This window comes from Rattus norvegicus, chromosome 20 (assembly GCF_021556685.1).
Source record: "Rattus norvegicus strain SHRSP/BbbUtx chromosome 20, alternate assembly SHRSP_T2T, whole genome shotgun sequence".
In the NCBI taxonomy this organism is placed as follows: Eukaryota; Metazoa; Chordata; class Mammalia; order Rodentia; family Muridae; genus Rattus; species Rattus norvegicus.
In genome coordinates this window covers 41,033,751-41,041,479 of record NC_141553.1, presented here as the reverse complement: position 1 = coordinate 41,041,479, position 7,729 = coordinate 41,033,751, and positions in this window count along the sequence as shown.

Sequence of the window (7,729 nt, the reverse complement as noted above, 5' to 3'; positions counted from 1 at the left end):
TCTATGCCCTCTGGTTAGACGGGCTAAGGGTTTACCTATCTTGTTGATTTTCTCAAAGAACCAGTTCCTGGTTTTGTTAATCAACAAAGAACTTTGTATAGATCTTTTTGTTTCTACTTGGTTGAATTCAGCCATGAGTTTGATTATATCCTGCGATCTACTCCTCTTGGATGTATTTGCATCTTTTGTTCTAGAGCTTTTAGGTATGCTGTTAAGATAGTAGTGTATGTTCTCTCTGGTTTCTTTTTCGAAGCACTCAGAACTATGAGTTTTCCACTTAGCACTGCTTTCATTGTGTCCCATAAGATTGGTTATGTTGTGCCTTCATTTTCATTACATTCTAAAAAGTCTTTAATTTCTTTCTTTATTTGTTCCTTGACCACGTTAGCATTGAGTAAAGAGTTGTTCAACTTCCATGTGTATGTGTGCTCTATGTGATTTTTGCTGTTATTGAAGTCTATGGTGATCTGATAGGATGCATGGGATTATTTCCATCTTCTTGTATCTGTTGAAGCCGGTTTTATGACTGATTATATGGCCAGTTTTGGAGAAGGAAACATGAGGTACTGAAAAGAAGGTATATTCTTTTGTTTTAAGATGAAATGTTCTATAAGAATCTATTAAGGCCATTTGGTTCATAACTGTGGTTAGTTGTACTGTGTCTCTGTTTAGTTTCTGTTTCTATGATCTGTCTATTGACGAAAATTGGGTGTTGAAGATTGACAGGAAATGCATGAATATGCATTCCTGAATCTCTACATGAACTATTGTGGTTTTCCGCCTATGTGCCTATGTAAAAGACTTCTGGGACAGGCAGGAACTGGCCAGGCAAATACAGCTCCCTGCGTCCCGCATCCGAATGTGGTTTCAGAACCGGAGAAGTCGCACTGCAGAGGTGAGGCACGGCGCAAAGCGGTCCAGCAGAGGCTCCATTCCGCTAGCCTCCCAACAGCTCGAGGAAGTGTTTGGCTCCAGGTCACAGGGTAGCAGCATGCCCTCGGACAGCAGAAGGCCTCGCACTTGACTCAACTTGCAACAGCTCAGGATTCTAGTGCAAGCCTTTGAGAGGAACCCGTTGCCAGGCTTTGCTACCAGGGAGCAGCAGGGCCAGAGGACAGGTTTGTCTGAGGACACGATCCACATATGGTTTCAGAACAGAAGATCGAGGCAAGCCCTCGCTCCAGATCAAGATGTGCCTGCTTCACAAGTGGAGATTGTGGCAACTGGAGGACTCAGTGGCAGGGATGAGGCAGTACAGGACAACCTGTTACCGATGGCTGTTGCAGGAGGTGTGGGCATGGAGAACTCGAGCTCCAGCGCCCAGCCCCACTTCCACAAAAAGTCTCAGCATCCCCAAGTGGCACTGCCCGAAGGACGAGGCCAATCACAGACAGCCACTCAAGCATACGAGGCAGGACCTCTGGAACTCCTCCTTGATAAACTGCTGGAATAAGACCAAGTGGAGGGTGACAGGCCATTCCCTGGGGATCTGGATGGAAATTCTCGTGGCAAGGAGCACGTGGGTGTCCAGGAAACCATCTTGCAACTGGCTGCCACAGACTGTGTTTCCAAGGAATCCTCGAGTTATAGCGACCCAACCAATTTCTCCAGAGAGTCTCAGCTACCACAATGGGCACAGCCTGAAGGACAAGGCCAAGAACAGGCTCTCACTCAGGGATGCAACACGGGACCTCTTGAACTCTTCCTGGATCAACTGCTGATGGAGGTTCGAGTGGAGAAGCACTCCTCAGGCCCTGTACATCTGGAAGGTGGAGGGCAGCAAATGGATGCAACACCTGAGCTGCCTCTCTCTCAAGAAGAATATGAGGCTCTGCTGGATATTCTATGAGTCCCAGCCTGGAAGCTCCTATCCAGAAGACACCCGCAATCTACATGAGAATGTAGACAGCCCAAAAAGTATATGCATCAAAACCCCTATTACAGTGGCTGCTTTCGATGGTGGGCATATTGCTTATTAGAAGGAGGAAATGCACGTGGTTTTTCCATGTGGAGTGCCTTAGTGAGGATCCTGAGACGAGGAAATGAGCTCTGAGAATGGGATTCTACTGAAGGGGCAGAGGGCAAGATCACCAGGGACTCCTAAAACAACAAGGAGGCCTAATGAAAAGCCCAACTGACAGAACACACCATTGGACTGGCTCCATCAGACTCCAGGAAATCTCATGGGTCACCAGGTATAGGCTACACATCTCAGGACACTAAACCAGGAAGGAGTTATGAAGACTTCTAACTTGGGACTAAGAACTGCTGCTCTTCTTACCAGTGCCTTATGCTTAGCTGTGAGATGACTAACAAACCACCCATTCTATATGTACTCCTAGCACATTTGTTTAGTTTACTTTTGTTTTACTTTTTCTTGCTTCGTTCTACTTCCCATTGCGTTCAATAAAGATTTGCATTGTTTGTTTGTTTGTTTGCTTGCTTCCTTGCTTGTGTGTTTGTAAAGGTGGTTGAATTGGCTGTTTGGTTTAGGCATGAGCTTTCCCATTCAAAGGGTGGTAAGACTTTGGAAGGCAGTGAGTCGGGATGAGAGGTCTGAAAGGGAAATAACAAGGAAAGCTGATCAGTGTTCAATGCAGACATGGCAGTGTTTTTAAAGCAAACAAGCAGGGAAAATGTCAACTTAAAGAAGAATGTGTGTAAGGCCACAAAACTGTAAATAAACATCATCCTGGAAATGGAGTGCAACCAAATTATCGTGAATAATTCATTCCAGGATTGACACTGATTCAATCAGACAAGCCGAATACCTTCCTCCTCCCACAGTTAGGTATTTCCCACACTCTCCCCTATCCGTCTTTTAACCTTGAGTTTCCCAAGCCTAGCACGGCCCTGCATTCCCTAATGTGAGGTCCCACTGAACCCACATGAAGACTGCAATTGCCTAGAGGTAGGCAGTTGGCTTTGGGTGCATGCAGCCCCATTTCCTCAAGGAGCATAGGGCTTATACAGTTCTTTCAGCACAAGTATTGGGTCTTTTGTTCCACATTCACAGGTCAGACTTGCTGGCCGGGTTTTTGTGTATGCTTGTGTGTGTGTATGTGTGTATGTGTGTGTGTGTATGTGTGTGTGTTATTTGTATTTGTGTTATATGTGTGGTGTGTGTTTGCATGTCAGTGTGTGAGTGTCTGTGTGTGTGTGCTTGTGTTGTGTGTGTGTTATTTGATTTGTGTTATTTGTGTGTGTGTGTGCTTCGTTGTGTGTGTGCTATTTCTATTTGTGTTATTTGTATGTGAATGTGTGTGTGTTTGCTTGTGTGTGTATGTGTGTGTGTGTGCGTGTGCGTGTTTGCGCCTGTGTTTGCATGGAACATGTTAATTGTGAGAATTCCTGAAAATCTGGCCCAACTGTTCTGACAGGAAATGCATAAATGCACAGTCCCGAATCTCTACATGAACTATTGTGGGTTTTGGCCTATTTGCCTATGTAAAAGACTTTCTTTCTGCATGTGCTATTTTCGTCTCTAGGTTTAATAGAGTTCTGTTGCTCCCAACTACCACTTTGCACTACAAGCAGAAAAGAAGTGCCATGACATGCATGACCGCTGGAAGTGATGTCCTTGGGTCTCAGGCCAAGTGGTTGGGATCCTCAGTTGGGGGGTCTTCTCTTTCCAACCTGTGTGGATCCAGATGGGATGAGATCAGCACGTATTCCACTTGGCTTGTGATACCACCTAAGGCACACTCCACTCTGCCTTCCTCTTCTGAAGCCTGCTTACCACCTCCACGATTTCCTGGATACTCTGTCCAAAGCCAGGAAGGACCTATGGTGCTCTGTCCTTGGACCATCTGTCTGCTGGATGCTTGAATCCTAGGACATTTTTTGTGCTTCCTTGTTCTGTGTCCAGAATGGCATGCAAGGGACTGCGAGACTTTGAGAGAGAGTTTGCTGAGTCTGATAGGTTTCTTGAGGTCTTGTTCCGGGTCTCCTATTCTCAGGTGGGAGGCGTTGCAGGAGTAGAGCTTCGTGGCATGACCTTGATTCAAGGATCTGGAGGACGACTGTAGCCCACAGCTCCTTCCGAGTGGGCAGAGCTCCGGGAGCAGAGGCAGAGGTATTGAAGGGCAGGGGTCCCAGCCCTACGGCTGGCATTTGCTCAAGCTTGTGCTTGCTCTGGAGCGGTCCTGACTATATTCTCCAGCATGAGGACTCCTGGCATCGAATCCTTAGGAGCATGGAAGCTGGAAGCAATGTGGATAGCAGCTGTGTGCTGCGGGAATCCCGCCGCAGGAAGACCGTTTGGCAGGCCTGGCAAAAGCAGGCCCTGCTAACAGCTTTCAGCAAGAACCAATACCCGAGCTTCTGGGACAGGCAGGAACTGGCCAGGCAAATACAGCTCCCTGCGTCCCGCATCCTAGTGTGATTTCAGAACCAAAGAAGTCGCACTGGAGAGGTGATGCACGGCCCAAAGCCGTCCAGCAGAGACTCCATTCCGCTAGCCTCCCAACAGCTCGAGGAAGTGTTTGGCTCCAGGTCACAGGGTAGCAGCATGCCCTCGGACAGCAGAAGGCCTCGCACTTGACTCAACTTGCAACAGCTCAGGATTCTAGTGCAAGCCTTTGAGAGGAACCCGTTGCCAGGCTTTGCTAACAGGGAGCAGCAGGGCCAGAGGACAGGTTTGTCTGAGGACACGATCCACATATGGTTTCAGAACAGAAGATCGAGGCAAGCCCTCGCTCCAGATCAAGATGTGCCTGCTTCACAAGTGCAGGATGTGGCAACTGGAGGACTCAGTGGCAGGGATGAGGCAGTACAGGACAACATGTTACCGATGGCTGCTGCAGGAGGTGTGGGCATGGAGAACTCGAGCTCCAGCGACCAGCCCCACTTCCACAAAAAGTCTCAGCATCCCCAAGTGGCACTGCCCGAAGGACGAGGCCAATCACAGACAGCCACTCAAGCATACGAGGCAGGACCTCTGGAACTCCTCCTTGATAAACAGCTGGAATAAGACCAAGTGGAGGGTGACAGGCCATTCCCTGTGGATTTGGATGGAAATTCTCGTGGCAAGGAGCACGTGGGTGTCCAGGAAACCATCTTGCAACTGGCTGCCACGGACTGTGTTTCCAAGGAATCCTCGAGTTATAGCGACCCAACCATTTTCTCCAGAGAGTCGCAGCTACCACAATGGGCACAGCCTGAAGGACAAGTCCAAGAACAGGCTCTCACTCAGGGATGCAACACGGGACCTCTTGAACTCTTCCTGGATCAACTGCTGATGGAAGTTCGAGTGGAGACGCTCTCCCCAGGCCCTGTACATCTGGAAGGTGGAGGGCAGCAAATGGATGCAACACCTGAGCTGCCTCTCTCTCAAGAAGAATATGAGGCTCTGCTGGATATTCTCTGAGTCCCAGCCTGGAAGCTCCTATCCAGAAGACACCCGCAATCTACATGAGAATGTAGACAGCCCAAAAAGTATATGCATCAAAACCCCTATTACAGTGGCTGCTTTCGATGGAAGGCATCTTGCTTATTAGAAGGAGGAAATGCACGTGGGTTTTCCATGTGGAGTGCCTTAGTGAGGGTCCTGAGACGAGGAAATGAGCTCTGAGAATGGGATTCTACTGAAGGGGCAGAGGGCAAGATCACCAGGGACTCCTAAAACAACAAGGAGGCCTAATGAAAAGCCCAACTGACAGAACACACCATTGGACTGGCTCCATCAGACTCCAGGAAATCTCATGGGTCACCAGGTATAGGCTACACATCTCAGGACACTAAACCAGGAAGGAGTTATGAAGACTTCTAACTTGGGACTAAGAACTGCTGCTCTTCTTACCAGTGCCTTATGCTTAGCTGTGAGATGACTAACAAACCACCCATTCTATATGTACTCCTAGCACATTTGTTTAGTTTACTTTTGTTTTACTTTTTCTTGCTTTGTTCTACTTCCCATTGCATTCAATAAAGATTTGCATTGTTTGTTTGTTTGTTTGCTTGCTTCCTTGCTTGTGTGTTTGTAAAGGTGGTTGAATTGGCTGTTTGGTTTAGGCATGAGCTTTCCCATTCAAAGGGTGGTAAGACTTTGGAAGGCAGTGAGTCGGGATGAGAGGTCTGAAAGGGAAATAACAAGGAAAGCTGATCAGTGTTCAATGCAGACATGGCAGTGTTTGCTATAGCAAACAAGCGGGGAAAATGTCAACTTAAAGAAGAATGTGTGTAAGGCCACAAATCTGTAAATAAACATCATCCTGGAAATGGAGTGCAACCAAAGTATCGTGAACAATTCATTCCAGGATTGACACTGATTCAATCAGACAAGCCAAATACCTTCCTCCTCCCACAGTGAGGTGTTTCCCACAATCTCCCGTATCTGTCTTTTAACCTTGAGTTTCCAAAGCCTAGCACGGCCCTGCATTCCCTAATGTGAGGTCCATCTGAACCCACCTGAAGACTGCAATTGCCTAGAGGTAGGCAGTTGGCCTTGGGTGCATGCAGCCACATTTCCTCAAGGAGCATAGGGCTTATACAATTCTTTCAACACAGGTTTTCGGTCTTTTGTTCCACATTCACAGGTCAGACTTGCTGGCTGGGTTTTTGTGTATGCTTGTGTGTGTGTATGTGTTAGTGTGTGTGTTTGTGTGTGTGTGTGTATGTGTGTGTGTTATTTGTATTTGTGTTATATGTGTGTGTGTTTGCATGTTTGTGTGTGAGTGCCTGTGTGTGTGCTTGTGTTGTTTGTTTTATTTGTATTTGTGTTATTTGTGTGTGTATGTGTGTATGTTTGTGTGTGTCTGTGTGTGTGCTTTGTTGTGTGTGTGGTATTTCTATTTGTGTTATTTGTATGGGTATGTGTGTGTGTGTGTGTGTCTGTGTGTGTGCTTTGTTGTGTGTGTGGTATTTCTATTTGTGTTATTTGTATGGGTATGTGTGTGTGTTTGCGTGTGTGTGTGTGTGTGTGTCTGTGTGTCTGTGTGTGTTTGTGCCTGTTTTTGCATGGACCATGTTAATTGTGAGAATTCCTGAAAATCTGGCTCAACTGTTCTGACAGGAAATGCATGAATGTGCGTTCCCGAATCTCTACATGAACTATTGTGGTTTTTGGGCTATTTGCCTATGTAAAAGACTTTCTTTCTGCATGTGCTATATTCTTCCCTCAGTTTAATAGAGTTCTGTTGCTCCCAACTACCAGCTAGCCCTACAAGCATGAAAGAAGTGCCATGACTTGCATGACTCCTGGAAGTGATGTCCTTGGGTCTCAGGACAAGTGGTTGGGATCCTCAGTTGGGGGGTCTTCTCATTCCAACCTGTGTGGATCCAGATGGGATGAGATCAGCACGGATTCAACTTGGCTATTGATACCACCTAAGGCACACTCCACTCTGCCTTCCTCTTCTGAAGCCTGCTTACCACCTCCACGATTTCCTGGATACTCTGCCCAAAGCCAGGAAGGACCTATGGTGCTCCCTCCTTGGACGATCTGTCTGCTGGATGGTTGATTCCTAGGACATTTTTTGTGCTTCCTTGTTCTGTGTCCAGAATGGCATGCAAGGGACTGCGAGACTTTGGGAGATACTTTGCTGAGTCTGATAGGTTTCTTGAGGTCTTGTTCCGGGTCTCCTGTTCTCAGGTGGGAGGCGTGGCAGGTGTAAGGGGTCGTGGCATGACCTTGATTCAAGGGTCTGGAGTACGACTGTAGCCCACGGCTCCTTTTGAGTGGGCAGAGCTTCGGGTGCTGAGGCAAAGGTATTTACGGACAGGTGTCCCA